Here is a 14,765-nt window from a genome sequence, read left to right as displayed (position 1 = left end):
CTGCTTTCACATCAAAAAATTAGATTTCCGGCCCCTAAAATTCCCTGAGACTGAGTGGATTTCCTTTTCCTAATTGAGAGGCCGGGGTGGCAATTTACTCCAGTCCCCAGTTCCACCGTGGAGTGGACTGGGGAGTGGATTTAGCAGAAAAATTCTGGGGCAACTGGAGTGGCGGGGAGGCTGGAGGGTGGAGTGAGAGGTAAGAAGCGGATTGGATTTGTAAGGAAAGTGGGGTAATTGAAGTGACTTTCTGGATTCTAAACATAGCCTAAGCAAGAAAATTGGGTTTCTCAGAATGGCCCACCCAAGACATTGCATCGGCTCCGACCAGTCTAGTTTTGAAACGCCTAAGGCGTCAACAGGGAGCGGCTGCGTGGGTTCAGCTCCTCTCTCCTCATTAGGGAGCAGGGTGGGGTGGAGCGCAGGGTGCGGGCGGCCTGCGTGAGCGCCAGCCCTGCACGCTGCCTCCGCCGGCGCCCAGCATCTGCTCGCGCCGCCTGCCCAGAATAGAACGTCTCATTGTGATGGATTAATCCTTTGGCTCCGGTCCTGCCCGGGTCACCAGCTCAGCCTGCGCCCGCCGAGTGCTGGCGGGGTGGACAAAGGGCACTTTAACTCATTCAGCACATTCCCTCTTCTCTCCTGCAGAAGGGCCCTCTCCAGTTGCGCGGCCCTTGTATAGAAACCGAGATGGACTTGCAAGGTGGCGGCGCCTCCAACAAGGGGACTGTTTGCTTCCTTTTAATTGGTTCATGGACTCCTGGGGGCAGAGAACCAAATTAAAGGAGATCTTTTCCTTTCTCTGATCCCTCTGAATATTTAATTTCTACTTCTTGTTTAACCTCTCTGTATTTATTTTAATTTCCTCATCTGTAAGAGGGGGGGTAATTATTTCACTTACCTCATAGGACCATTACTATGATTAAATGAGTTAATACATACAAAGTGCTTTCGACTTCACAAAAGGACAAATATTGTACCAGTCCACTTATGTAAGTTTCTGGGGTCGTCAAATTCATAGAGAAATAGAAAGGAGCTTGCAAGGGTCCCGGGGGAAGAATGAAACAGGGATTATTGTTAAATGGGCGCAGAGTTTCAGTTTGAGAAGATGAAAAGTTTTGGAAATGGATAATGGTGATGGTTGCACCACAAGGTGAATGTACTTAATGTCACTGAACTGCACACTTAAAAATGGTTAAGGTGCTAAAAGGTTATGTGTATTTTTTCCCAATAAAACAAATACACACACATACACACACAATGTGCCAGGTATGTAATAGGTGCTATATAAAGGTTGGCTATTGTTTATTATTATTATTCGCTTTAGATACTTATTATTTCCCACCTCATTTGGTAAGTTTTTATGTCTATATCTTTTCTCCCAAGAAAGCCTCTTGTTCGTGCATTAGAGTTTCTGTACCTCACTTAACGTAGCAATCTGACCATGGGCAGCTCCAATCCATCCACAAGAAACGAATAAATGAATGAATGAGTGAGTGGATGTGTTGGACCAGGAAATAGAATATCCCAAAGTAACTTACGTAGCCCTTAACCTTGTGACTGATCGAGGAGACAGTGCCCTCCATCAGTGGATAGTCCTGAAAATAGCCCAGACAAGACACTTGGAAAACCTCCAACAGAGTGATGCTGATTGCTGGCTCTATGATTTTCTTCTTGGTGGGTTGGTTCTGAAGCTTAGGAACGATCAAGGTCAACCTAGGAGAGCTGCTCAGGGACCCACCTTAGGGTCATTTTGTGTTTGGAGGACTGTTTGGAGACTGAGTCCGAACAGCAGGTACCCCCAAGAGTTTGAGCTCACCTCAGGGTGGCCTTGAGGTTCCATTCAATATTCACTGATACCAGGCTCCTAAGGCTGGCCCTTAAATGACAGAGCTTTGGAGGAAGAAGCAGGGAGTTGTGCATCCTACTACTCATGACAACATACATCCTTTCAGCAGAGAGCCCTTTCTCCTTTCCTCACTGTCCTGTCTCACCCCATCTGGTGTGAGCAAGCAGGAGAGAGCCAGTCTGTAGCCTTCAGTAGATGTTACAAACCTAACTGTGCTGAGTTAAGAGACATTATCAAAATGACCTAGGAATCACCTGAAAGAACTGGACAGCTCGGAAACGAGTGAATGCATCTTGTAAGCAGGGAGAAAACTAGAGGGATCCATCTGGGACTGAGTGCACCAAAACTCTTGTGTCTCTCACGGTAAGCACTGGGCTATTTTTGTGTGGAATATTTTCACAGGCTCATCGGGGCCGTGAGGCTTCATCAGAAAGCAACAGTTCACCTTGTAGGAGACTGAAGTTAATTTTCGGGGACCTTAAACAACCTTTGGCCCTGGCTCAGGAGGCTGGGGAAAGAGAAGGGGTTGAGTGACACTGGGCAGCAGGAATGAAAAGCCACAAGGCAGATGATTAAAATGGTGGCTGAAAAGGGCAGTGAGAAAAGATGAGCCAAAGGCTTGAAGATTATGAGAGAGCATCTAGTGCTGCTGGAGAAGGTCAGGGGGACAGAATGTGTGTTTAGGCTCCGGTCCCAACGCTCCCATTGACCTGAATAGTCTCTGCCCCCAGACTGACCTCCCACTACACACACTTCGGTCTTATAAAGTGGGTTTGGTTTAAATGCCCAGCCAGCTAGAGATTACAGATGAGTCACTGCGTCCAAAGGGTTATGCCCTTTGTGCCACCTTGGGAAGGCACTTTCTGCTGAGTAGGCCCAAATGCAGCAGGTGACAAGTCACTTTGTCAGCCAAAGGCTCCCCTTTGAAGATACCATGGGGCCTCTGCAGGGACAAGGGCAGGGCAGTATGTAAGAGCTTGGAACGTGACCCTTATCTGAGCTGCTGTGACTTTAGCTCCTGTGGATAGGATTAGATGCAAAGATGCTGCCCTCACAGGGGTCCTGAACCCATTTGGGCTCTCAAGATTATCTTTATACGCACAAATAACACACACACACACACACACACACACACGCACACATCCATCCCCCACACAGCACCTGGGACCAGCTTACAAAGCCAGGTCTGGGACCTGATGGGGCTTTGTTCCAGAGGAGGATGGAATTGCCTGCCAGAAATAGCAATCTGCTGCTTTCAGCAATGGGGCTGAGGTACAAAATCCATGTACACTTTGTGTGCAGACAGAAACCTGAAAGAAAAACTAATCCAAATAAAGGTATTTGACAATTAAGCTAAAGCAAGGAAAGGCAGACTGGCTCAGTGCCCAGATAATCAAGAAGCAGTCATTTCTAAATCCAGCTCTGCTGTTGGTGACCTTGAACAAATCACTTAACCTCTCTGTTTCTCCATTTCTCTAAGGTTAAATCAAGAACTATAATTCTGACCAGCTAACCAGCCACACAAAGTTTAATTGGGGGAAAAGAGAGAGAGAGAGAAAGAGAAAGTTAATAAAATTGTTTGCCTATATACAAAGTACAAAATGTTAAGTAAGGAATGCAATAAAGCCTTCTTAGTGACGTTTGGATACGTACATTGTAACTTCCTGTCTCCATCCCATACCTTCAGGCGAAGCGCTCTCACTAACTCAAGCTGAGATACACCCACCCTCAACACTGAACACCCCACAATGCTGCTTGTCACAGTGAAAATGGTGTAAGGAAATAGAGCACACAACCTCACATACCCCAGCTCCAGCTAATCAGGCAAGCCTTCAGGATGGACACCCTGTGGGGTAAGAGTCCAGGATTATCATTCATAAACATCTGTGATTCAGGCTTCTTATTTTGCTCAGATTTCTTAGAGATTTTTCTCTCCTCGTACTCCTGCAACTACAGTATCTGCATAAAAATAAAAATTTCACCATTTTATTAATTGACATTTAATTTACCTAAGGACTAACCTTTTGGAATTTGGATGTGAAAATATTCAATTATTCTGCACTTGACAGAGGCAGAAATAATGGTTTCTCCTGAGCCTCATATTCTACTCAAGGGGATTGTACATTACGAGCCAGCTTTAATTCATTCCAAAACATATCTATGAATCTCTTCTTAATGGCTTACATATTTGGATCTTTGTGGGGATGGGGTGTGAGAGAGAGGATGAAAGATTTGCATAAGATCTATAAATTCTATCAAGGAGTTGCATAAGGGGTGTCACTTATATAAAATTTTCGTCTGTGTCTGCTAGCCAATTTGTTTATAGAATGAAACCTAGCCTTTTTGTTCAGTGCTCTACAGAGAGATTAATCTAGTATGTTTTCGATTTACTTTGGGCCCATGCTCTAAAATGTCACAGCTAGATGCTTTGAAAAGAAATGGGCTAATTTCTCTGTAGCCACTGTAGTTATTCCCATTGTTGTAAATATTCTGCACGTATGTGTTATTTTCTTCAGGATTTTAATATAAATGTCTAACAAGGTGACCACTAGAAATAATAATCTCTTGACATTTAGCTCCCCCTCTTGATTCCCTGACACCAACTTTCCTTGTCAGGAGAGCCCACAGAGCCTAAAAGCAAGGACATTTGAGCCTTTACAGATTAGCAGAGCTGAGGAATTTGTATGTGTATCTTTAAAATAGCTGAGGTGTCAAACAGGGCTCAATTTTCATGCAGGACATTTATGGTGAAGAGTCTGGTAAGTTACTCACGTTGCTTAGAGTATTTATTTATAGTAAATTAACTGTTGCAAAACTTGGTCTCAATTTATTTCAGAGGCTATAGGGAAGTCAACCTCACCTCAGAGGGAGCAGTTGCACAAGCATGCGAGTGCTTATGCACGTGTGTGCACACACGGGACATAGACATCATCCAAACACCTTCTTCAAGTTTATGCTGCCTTATAATAACTTAGAGAAATTCAGAAGAGTCATCAGAATCAAACATCCAAAGACTTCATGTAGAAATAAGGCTGTGTGCCTTATTCTTAAAAAAGGGATTTTTTCAAGCCACTTTTGCCGATTTGTGCCTAGCTTAGCATGGGGCTGCCCTAGAGGGAGCCAGGAAGGGTGTTTCAGCCTTCCTCATCTCCTTTCTGGGTCTCCTTGTCTCTCATTACTCACTTTTCCTCCCAGGTCATGCTATCCACGGCCCCATTCCAAATACCCAGAGCTCCCTTATGGAACTGGGGCTGAAAGCAAGCTGGAGAAGTCATGACCAGTAAGATCTTAGGGGTCAGTTGTGTGGGGGGGTGCCCTTTGAAAGGTTATATATGTTAAAAGAGAAGCCTAAAAAGGTGAAACTTAGAGGAACTATATTTTTAAGGCTGGAATTGCAGGTGCCTTGGCAGGATGGGGATGGAGGAAGAGGGATATGATTGTTTTGGAAGGAGAGGCATCTTCTTTCCAGCGCCCTCAAAAACACACTCTATGTGTCATCTTCTATTCTCCTTAGAAAGCCACTGCTTGGCCATTCAAATGAAAGGCAATTTGAGTGTTTTAAAAAACTAGGTTTCATTTTGTATTGCTTGATTCTTTCTCAGAAGTTGTTCCTAGGCTTGAAAACATGTTTATTGGTAAACATTAGACATACTTTTAGCAACAAGCAGTCTGGTAAACCTTTCCAGGGTTTCTGGCAGATCTGCTCAGGGCAGCCCATTTCTGCTCTGTTTTTTTTTTTGTTTTTCTTTTTTTTTAACTCTTTCTTAAAACAATTGTCCTCCAGGAAACCTACCTGGTCCTGCCGATCACATTACTGCATCTCCTGGGCAATCCGGATCAAATAGTTAAACATTCCACGTTAAAGGGAAAATGCATGCAAGTACACTCAGCACAATGATCTGCACGTGAGAACTTCCAACGTGCTGGGGACCGTGAGGTTTCTACCTAAGGAACAGCAGGGTCCTGTTTTGAAAGGCAAGGGACAGCATGGTCATCAGGGAGGGCTGAAGGGCAGAAAACACCATGTACTTTCCAGTGTCTGTCCAAGCAGTCCTGGCAGCTGGACAGGGCAGAGAAGGCTGGAGGCAGCAAGGGCACATCCGTGCACCAGCTCTGAACCTCTTGAGCCATAGAAACAGTTCAGTTGCGAGGAAACGTGTCAGTTTGTACACACGTGACTTCCATCACCCATTTACAAAAAACAGTTCTCAGAAATGATTGTTATGCACATTTAACTTTTCAAGCTGGAGCTGGTTTTTATACTCAGTCAATCCAGGGAGAGAGCAAGGTGCCGAACAACAGGTTTTAAGGTATGAATTAACTCATGTTGCTGATCATGTTTTGATCTGGAAAACATTGACCAGCACTATTGGTCTGAAAAAATGATGGACAGGTCTCAGGCTCTCACTGGAGGTATTTTGTTGGATGCAGGCTTTGCCACCTTCCCTATAGTTTAACTCAAACTCTTTTTACCCCTGGGTTCTTTGAATGAACTCAAGCCATTTCTATGAAGTATTCTGTATGGATTAATCTATCAAGTTAACTCTGTCTGGTTAACCTCTTTGTCCTTCACTTTCCTTCCCACATAATTGTTATTTATCTAACATCACTTAGATGGCAGAACTTGGAGAGCATTGTTTGCTGTTACTCTGTGTTGGTTGAAAACCATTTTTCAAGAGGTCCCACATAATGCAGCTCATGGAACCTAAATTCTGGTTTGGCCTCTGTCCTTCTATGTGATTTGAGCAAATCTATTTCATATTTTTCTGTCCCATTTCCTCTGTGTCTGAGATGAGAGTGTAATTTATCTTCCTCTCTCAGGGATGCTACAAGGTAAGGAGAGAAGGAAGAGAAGTGCTGAGGCTATGACAATAAGGTCCTCCAAGAAGGTGACATTGGTTGCCAGAGAAAGTCACTTTGATTAGGAGACGTGGGTCCTGGATTTAATCCCATCTATATAGACTTTCCTAAAGCTAGAGGGATCAAGCAGCCTGGACATGGATGTGACATATAAGTATTCTTGTATTGCACAAGCTATACTGCCAGTAGATTCCTTATTTTTTTTTTTTCATCACAAGATCCCTAATGCCTGGCAGAGAGGAGGTGTTCAATAAACACTTGCGGAATAATTGGCCAACTGACAGATTGTCAATACCCTTTTCTGGACTTCAAGTGCAGCACCCTATATGCAGTAGACACTTAATAAATGTTTGCTTGATGATGTGCTATTATATTTAACCATCTTTGCACAGTATTTGGAGACTGCTGTCAACTGATTTAGCATTGCATTGTCCTTAAGATAAATAAGGGGTGGTGCTCAAGGCTACCCACAACAGCACCCTATTAGCAAAGAGGGTATAGATATCTACAAAGTGCAGTGATAGGGAGTGGCATTCTATGGCTTTACTTGGGGAGCCCAAGAGTTTCCGGAAGTTGCTAGACAGTCCTCGTTGACTCTAAAGAACGGATGGATCTATTCTTTCAATGTATCATTAGGCAAAAACACAGCCATATCTAGTTATACCAAGTCAAGACTCTCACTGAGGTCCTAATCGTCAGTGTTTATTCAGGAAACTCAGAACCACGTTTACACTTGCTTCTGTCTTTCTCCAGGTTGCACAGTGAGGGAGCATACCGTATTTACTGTATAGCTCCAGGATTCCACAGAACCTGCAGGAGGCAGAGGCTGCAGGTCCACATACCGCGCATGTGCTTTACCTGAGATGTTCCGTGCCTTTGGTCATCTCTCATCTGCAAGTTTTTATGTATATTTGACCAACACTTATCAAGGAAGTCCTTATACATAAACTGCCTCATGTCTGCATCTGGTTGCAAGTATGGCCATGCTGTCTCCTCTTTTCATTTGACAAAAATGCATTGTATGGAAATTAGTATTAAAGGAGTAATTATTCTGGTTGCTACCAAATTCACCAGCCTCTGTTAAGGTAAATGATAACTGATCATAGAAGTAGAGATTGGGGTAAACAGAAAAGACTCCAAGTTTAAGGACATTATCAGAAAACGAAGGGGGGAAAGTAACATGAAAATGGTGACAAAAGGCAAGGAGACATTCCGACTAGATTCACCTAAAGTGATGTGCATCTGAATGTGATGATTTCTGAGAAGCTTAAGAATTTTAGTTTTAACCACCAGCTTATTGGAATAAATATTTTATAAGCCTCTTAAGGAGGCTACAGAAAGTCTGTGCCTCTTTCCAGCAAGGTGAGCACTGCTTGCCTGCATCTCTGTGCTGGGATGGGTGAAAAGTCTAGCTTGTAAATGCTTCATAGGAACAATTATTATCAAACTACTGAAATAAAAGTGGATTTTCCAAAAGCCCCTCCTGCCCCCTCTGCTCCATCTGCTACATGTGCTCAGGGCATTGCATGGTTCAGCATTTAGAATACTTCAATCATTTGAGGGGAAAGTGACCTTCCCCCAGCTTGGAAAACCTTGTGCTGTGACCTAATGAGGACATTCCATTGAGACCTGAGAGTTAGGAACACTTTCTCCTCTGGGCTCTGATGTGCTCATGACATTTGTGAACCAGTTTGGCTCTTCCACTCCTGTGCGTGCCTTCACAGATCATAGCCCATCAACAATGGAATTATAGCCTTTTTTTATATGTGCCTGTATAATGAAGAGGGTAATTCTATAAACTACATCTGAAAATTAGTCTCATGACTGTTATGAAACATTGTATATTGAAATTGCATTTGTCTTTTCTCTCCTTGGGGCTCATAAGTAAGTGCCTTGGAGTGAAGCCCTTTTCCTGGTGTATAATAGCCTCCCTTTTTTCCATTCCTTCAAGCATCACTGAGCTCTGGCTTCTGTCAACTTAGTCCTAGATGCTAAGAGGAGCTTCCACATCAGCCTCCCTGCCTCTAGTCTCTGTCCTCTCAGAAGGCCGCCTGGCCACCTCCTATGTTAACCTCCCCAATGCACTCTTTTGATCACATTCTCCCCATTAGAGAACCTTCAGTGATCCCATTGACTACTAACTCACATCCAGTTTCCAGAGCCTGGCACTTAAGAGTCTTTCCAATAAATTTCCAACTTCCTTTTCTAGGCTCATGTCAGCTTACGCCCATTTTACTCCACACTGTCATCAGAGGTATTCACAATTTTCAAATAAAAAGTATACTGTCCCTGCCACACGCCTAATTCCCCATCTCCTTTTCTACCTTCTAACGTCCTCCGAAGTTACAGTTGAGTTCATGTGCCCCTTCTCCACAAAACCTTCCTGGTTGTCCCAGCAGTAAGAAAGTGCTCCATCAACCAAAATCTTATTTTTTATTTGAGATTTGTTTGTTTGTTTGTTTATCTCACTCTATCACCCAGCCTGGAGTACAGTGGTGTGCTCACGGCTCAGTGCAGCCTCAATCTCTTGGGCACAAGCAATTCTCCTGCCTCAGCATCCCATGTAGCTAGGACTCCAGGCGCTCACCACAATGACCAGCTAATTTTTGTATTTTTGTAGAGATGGGGTTTTGACATGTTGCCCAGGCTGGTCTCAAACTCCTGTGCTCAAGTGATCCACCCACTTTGGCTTCTCAAAGTGTTGGAATTACAGGTGTGAGTTGCTATGCCTAGCTAATATTTGAGCTTTAAAACATAACTTTCAAAATATTATATATTTATTCTGAAAAATAAAAATTATTCATACTCCCATTCCCCAAAGATAACTTCATCTCAGTAGAACATCTTGTTATGCCTACTTCCAGACTTTTTTTTACATACATCTACAGAAACATTTCACACATTCCAGGTCACCTAGTTGTCCATGGTTGGTATCATTTTGAATAGCGGGTATTATATAAGTGAATGCAGCTTGTACTGGACTGTAGTCTCCCCATGGGCCACAATTCTTCTTATCTCCCATAGCACTGAGTACAGAGTGATACTGAGTATAGTTTGTTGCAAAACAGAATGAGTGAATAGACTTCTCTGAACACCAGGGAACAAACTCTCAATAAACTAATCCAGTGACAATTAAGTGGCTGTCACAAAAAAAAAAAATTGTATTTGGTGAACTACTTTTATTAGTTAATTGTGATGAGCTGTTGAGGTTTTGGCCCTATAAGGTCAGGAGGAGCCAATAAGCTAAGCTGAGCAATAATCTGAGTCGATTTCTAGGTACTTATTAGATACACAGATTTCCACTTAGTTTCCTGACAGAAGTGGGGATGGTGTAGGTGATGTAGAGTCCTGGGTAGGACTATATTTTAGAAACTCTTATTGCTAGTTTAGCTTAGTGTCCCAAATAAGAATGCAAGCTCCCATCTCCAAACCCTCCACAGCTCCCAGGGCAAAATGTGGTTTTAGTTGAGAAATTAAGAGTTTGGATATCTCAATGCCCACATGTTTAAAGTACCTGCCTGGCTGCAGGTGCTCTCTTGTTGTACCCTCAGAAGCTGGTCTCTACCTCTAAATAAAATGCAAATATCTTGTTTTTCAATGGAAGCTAATGTGATTTCTGGGTAGTTATTCAGAACAGGAGTGGAATGGCTACTCAAGAGCTGAGCTGCCCAGTTCAGTTTTTCAGGTGACTCAGGTGATGAGAGCTGGACTATCCAGAGGGAGCCGGCAGCCCGGGTGCAAAGCTGTTAAGTGAGGTGCTGCCCTGGCATTGGGTTGGATGAGTGAGTCATTGCTGTCATTTCCCTTGTTAGGAGTCACAGAAAAAGAAAAGTAATGTGGCTCCCAGAGCCACTCTAAGCATTTCTTAGGAAGAGGAAGAAGACTCTAGAGTGGAGCTGGGTGGCGTCTGACAGTGCACATTGAGAAGGAAGGCCTGAGACTCATGAACTGGCAAGATGCTGATAGTTGATGTTTTTGTTCTTGTTGTTGTTATTACGCTTGCTTGTTTGTTTTGGAAATAGAACTTTTTTTCGCTAACTGCTTCAAAGTAAAGTGTAGAAAAAAGAGCAATTCTGATTTATAGTGTGTGCTTACAGAGAGGAAAAGGGAGAATGCATTTATCACAAATGAAATGTTATTGTTGCCTGTTGGCCTGGGATGTCTTACGTTTCTTTTAATAAATTTTTACTTTACTGCCTTTATTTTTTTCAGTGCTGAGGTCTCTTATGTTACACAGGCTGGAGTGCAGTGGCTATGCCCAAGTGCTATCATCACACACTACCACCTGAACTTACTCAAAAGTGAACTTATGACAAAAATCCGAAAAAGAGACTGCTTATGTTTGATAAGCATATCAGACATAGTGGGGAAATTATGCAGAGGTCTAGACATGTAGCAAGAAATGCTTAAAGTTTAAGGTCTAGTTCATTGTAGCTCTTCTTTATTGTAGATCACAGCTTTATATCATTATTGTAGGTGTAACTGGTTCTCATAGTTACCATGGAATAGCTCTTCATTTAGGTAAATTTGTAGCGTCTAAAGCTACTGAGAAGATTAATTGAATAGGGAATTAGGATATTTTCTTTCTCTTCTTGGCTTAATCTTTCTCCTTCTCCATTGGATTCCCCAGGCAGAGATGCCAAAATAACCCAGATTATCATTATCTGGGTTATTTGGGTATTATCTAGGTACAAGAGGCTCCTTCAAGATGCTATATAAGCTGATGTCAAGGTGGGCAAACTCCATGTCAAGTTGTGAGCATCCTTCTTCTTTTGAGGAAGGACTGAAGAGACAAATATTTTGTGACTATGTGAATAAATAAAGAAATCCAATTCTGATTCTACTGAATTAATTTACAATTTGGACTATCTCTATGTACAGATAGGCCCTTTGTTAATACCTAGTGGGGACCATATTGTGTTATACATCTTCATCTGTAAAATGGGAATATAAAGATTGATTTATCTAAGATAAATGAATTTTTTGTGGGTCTTGGGAAATTTGTCTCATTGTTTTAGCCATATCTTGTAGAGATGTTATTATTTAACAACAACAAAAAAATCCCTGGAAGTGTTAAGAAAAGTTCCAAATAACCAAATGGAAAACATCCTTTTTTTTCTTTAGGGAGACACACTCCAGTAATGGTGATTTTTTGGACAAATTAAAGTAGATCTAAATGAATTTCAGGTACAGGGACTAGGCTGTTGTTCTGGTTGAAGCGATTCTACAAAGGCTTGACATATGCTGTGGGAAATCACAACCGATGCATTTGCCCGGGTGAGTCAGTGCCTGTCAAGAAATGTTATGTCTTTCTTTAGGAAAGGAAGGTGAGAAGATGTCTCCAGGATGAGAGTTTTTCTTCTCAGAGCCATTATAGGCAGGATACTATGTTTCATGGAAACTAGTTCACAAAATGAAGCATTCCGTTCTCATTCGTCAGTCTCCTAATATTTGCTAAGTGGCTGTTTTTGCTAAGAAACTCTATTTAGGGCCAGGCACGGTGGCTTATGCTTGTAATCCTAACAGTTTGAGAGGCCAAGGCAGGAAGATTGTTTTAGCTCAGGAGCAATACAGTGAGATCTCGTCTCTACTAAAGAAAAAATTAAACATTTAAAAATTAAAAAAAATTAACTGAGCATGGTGGCACATGCCTGTAGTCCCAGCTATTTGGGAGGCTGAGGTGGGACAATCGCTTGAGCCCAGGAGATCATGACTGCAATGAATCATGATCCTGCTACTGCAGCCTGGGTAACAGGGTGAGACCCTGTCAAAAAAAAAAAAAAAATGAAAGAGAGAGAGAGAAAGGAAGGAAGGAAGGAAGGAAGGAAGGAAGGGAAAAGAAACTCTACCTGGTGTTATTATCTGTGTATCTGTGTCTTGGTTGAAAACCATGTCCATGCGTTCCATATAAAGTAGCTCATGGAGTCTGGAATTCTAGTTTGGCCTCTGTTCTTCTATGTGACTTGAAAAAAACCTCTTCTACTTTCTCTGTCTCAGTTCTTCCCTATCTGAGATGAGTTGCTGTTTGTCTCTTTCTCTCAAGGATGTTGTCAGGTAGGGAGAGAAGGAAGTGGGGAAATGATGAGTCTATAACATTCAGTTCCTCCAAGAAGATGACATAGCTTGCAGGCAAAAAGTCACTTTGAGTGGGAGACCTGGGCCATGGCTTTAATCCCATCTATACAGCCTCTCGTAAGGCAGGAGGGGCCAAGCAGCCTGGACTTGGATGTGGTGTGAAAGTGGTCTTGCATTACTCAAGCTGTGCTGCTGGTGTATTTGCCACGTCATTTTCTTCATCACAGGATCCCTGGCACCTGGCAGATGTTAAAAAAATACTTTTTGAATAGTTGACTGACCAAATGAATGAAAATATCCCTTTTTGGATTTCAAGTGTAGTGCCCTGTGTGTGACAGACACTGAATACATGGTTGATGACATGCTGTTCTATTTCAACCTACCTGACATACAGAATTCAGAGCCTGTTGTTAACTGTGTTGGCATTGCATTGTCCTTAAGATGAGTGAGGGAGAATGCTCAGAGCTGTGCACACCAGCACCCCATTAGCAATGGGGGTACATATACCTGTGCAGTGCAATGACAGGAAGTCGCATTCTGTGGCTTCACTTGGGAATGGTGAAAGGCATGGTTGTTGGTCGTTCTTCTACTTTCCCCTTGGTTTAAGGCTTGGTATTTGCAAGGAAGAGCCCTGTTGAAAATCTGCTAGGATTCTGCATCATAATGACCATGTTCACATGATGACAAAGAAGTCCCCTTAGATAAGAGCTAATGACTCCAAGCAAATGAGTTAATTAGTGAGTAAGCAGCACAGTTGGAGAAGAGATGGGAAAGTCTGATGCCTAGCGGTCATTAGGAAGGGCCAGCTACTAACCACATAGGATTCTAAGGAAACTATCTAAAGAGCATTCTTGAATCTTACATCTAGAAGGGGCTTGAAGAGAAAAATTTCCAGGTTAAAAAAAAATTGTTTTAAGGCACCAGATCTGAGATTCTGTCTGCATTCTGTCTGTGGTCTACAGGGTAGGGTTGGTTGAATTTGTGGTGCCAGAAAAATATAACCCCATTAAAGAAAAATCTAGAGCTTGTAGCATTATATTGGTAGGATGGCATCATGTCAAGTTGCAGACACCATCCTCCAATTCAAAGAAGGACTGAAGACAGATAGCCCTGGGTTCAAGAATTATACACCTCCCTTCCATGGCCGGGTGCAGCGGCTCATGCCTGTAATCCCAGCACCTTGGGAGGCTGAGGTGGGAGGATCACCTGAGGTCAGGAGTTAGAGACCAGCCTGGCTAACATGGTGAAACCCTGTGTCTACTAAAAATACAAAAATTAGCCAGGCATTGTGGCACTTGCCTGTAATCCCAGCTACTGGGGAGGCTGAGGCAGGAGAATTGCTTGAACCCGCAGGATGGAGGTTGCAGTGAGCTGAGATCATGCCACTGCACTCCAGCCTGGGTGACAGAGTGAGGCTCCATCTAAAAAAAATTTTTTTAAAAAGAATTATACACCTTCCTTCCTCAATTGTCTACACAAATGGTAGATTTGGATTAAGCAATTTCAGTGGGTCTCTCTAGTTCCAAAACATTAAGATTTTTAACAGACGGATCTGTAAGCACCTTGGTGAGTAACTGAATTACCTTCAGCAAGACATGGAATGTCTCCATGCCTTGGTCCATGCAAAAGTGAAAAGTAATTTGATTCTCTTAAAACCTTTCTGAGGCTAGGTGCAGTGCCTCACACCTGTAATCTCAACACTTTGGGAGGCTGAGGCAGAGGGATTGCCTGAAGCCCAGAGTTTAAGACCAGCCTGTACAACCTGTCTCTACAAAAAATTTGCTGAGCATGGTGGGGCACACCTGTAGTCCCAGGTACTCAGGAGGCTGAGACAGAAGGATTGCTTGAACCCAAAAGGTTGAGGCCGCAGTGAGCCATGACTGCACCACTGCACTCCAGCCTGAGTGACAGAGTGAGATTCTAACTCAAGAAGAAAAAAAAGTTTCTGGAAGTTAATTTAGTTATAGTTAACAAAGCAGTT

The 14,765-nt window shown here is 42.8% G+C and overlaps 1 long non-coding RNA gene across 2 annotated transcripts; it reads left to right on the top strand.

Moving 5' to 3' along the window:
• Window positions 1–455: 455 nt before the first annotated feature.
• LOC129481779 (uncharacterized) lies at window positions 456–7,746 on the top strand. Of its 2 annotated transcripts, XR_010120964.1 has the most exons (5): window positions 456–703; window positions 909–992; window positions 2,097–2,212; window positions 3,537–3,702; window positions 7,463–7,746. It is a non-coding gene; the product is annotated as an uncharacterized lncRNA (long non-coding RNA). The 2 variants fall into 2 exon arrangements; XR_008657508.2 differs by lacking the exon at window positions 456–703 and having other exon boundaries at window positions 721–992.
• Window positions 7,747–14,765: the final 7,019 nt, after the last annotated feature.

Source organism: Symphalangus syndactylus, chromosome 5 (assembly GCF_028878055.3).
Source record: "Symphalangus syndactylus isolate Jambi chromosome 5, NHGRI_mSymSyn1-v2.1_pri, whole genome shotgun sequence".
NCBI classification, from domain to species: Eukaryota; Metazoa; Chordata; class Mammalia; order Primates; family Hylobatidae; genus Symphalangus; species Symphalangus syndactylus.
The sequence above is the reverse complement of the archived record's forward strand: the minus strand, read 5'-3'. Positions and strand labels throughout refer to the sequence as shown.